Source organism: Elephantulus edwardii, unplaced genomic scaffold, assembly GCF_000299155.1.
Source record: "Elephantulus edwardii isolate Elephantulus edwardi_28Jun2011 unplaced genomic scaffold, EleEdw1.0 scaffold00050, whole genome shotgun sequence".
NCBI lineage: Eukaryota > Metazoa > Chordata > Mammalia > Macroscelidea > Macroscelididae > Elephantulus > Elephantulus edwardii.
This window is the reverse complement of record NW_006399800.1, coordinates 14,786,599-14,787,703: the sequence shown is the minus strand read 5'-3', so window position 1 is coordinate 14,787,703 and position 1,105 is coordinate 14,786,599.

The following is a 1,105-nucleotide window of genomic DNA, read 5'->3' as shown; positions in this document are numbered from 1 at the left end:
GAAGATAATGCAAAGCAGTATAATGAAATATATGAAGCTGGATTCAGAGACTAGAAAGGGAAGAACTCACTAGGCATTTTTCAAGCTGGAAAAACCAAATTCAAAGCTCAAATTACAATACTTAGAGATGTTATGGGCAAAATCTTGAGTGATCCAAGAAATATAAAAAAAATATGTAAGTAATACACAGAGTTATTGTACCAAAAAGAATTAATCAATATGAACAATTTCAGAAAGTATCATATGAACAAGAACTAGTGGTAATAAAGGAAGAAGTTCAAACTGTGTTAAAAGGGGGGAAAAAGCACCAGGAATTGATAGGATATCGATTGATAAGCAGCCTTGGACATCCTCCCCAGTCTATACCAGGAAATTTGAAAGACAGCTGCCTGGTCTACTGACTGTAAGAGATCTATATCTATTCCTATTCCCCAAAAAGGTGATCCAACTGAATGTGTAATTAACTAATAACATCATTAATATCACATACAAACAAACTGCTACTGAAAAACCTTCAAAATAGCTTTCCACTAGGAGGTATATATCTTAAAAAAAAAAAGAAATGAAACACCAAAAGACATATGTTTACTGATATATATTGCAGCATAATTTCCAGTAACAAAGAATCAGAAAAAAAACACAAGTGATTATCAATATGTAAATGACTAGGGACAATATGGCACTTTCAAAGAACGGAGTGATATGGATCATAAAAAAAATTTGTGAAACATAACTTAAAAAGGATGACTTTAGAGGATATTATAATGAGTGAAGTAAGTCAGTTACAAAAGAGTAAATATTTTGTAAGTCCACTGTCACAATAATAAAGCTAATTAAAGGTTTACAGAGAGAGAGAGAATAATTCTAATGTAGTCACCTCAGAGGAAAGGGATGGAAATTTAAAAATGATTGTTGTGTTGTTATGTGCCGTTGAGTCGTTTCCAACTCATAGTGGCCCTATGCACAACAGCCCTAAACCGACTCATAGTGGCCCTATGCACAACAGCCCTAAACCCTGCTCTATCCTGCGCCAACCGCACCACCTCTGACACACCCATCCCCATTACCCCAGTAACCGAATCAATCCATCTCATAGAGGGTCTTC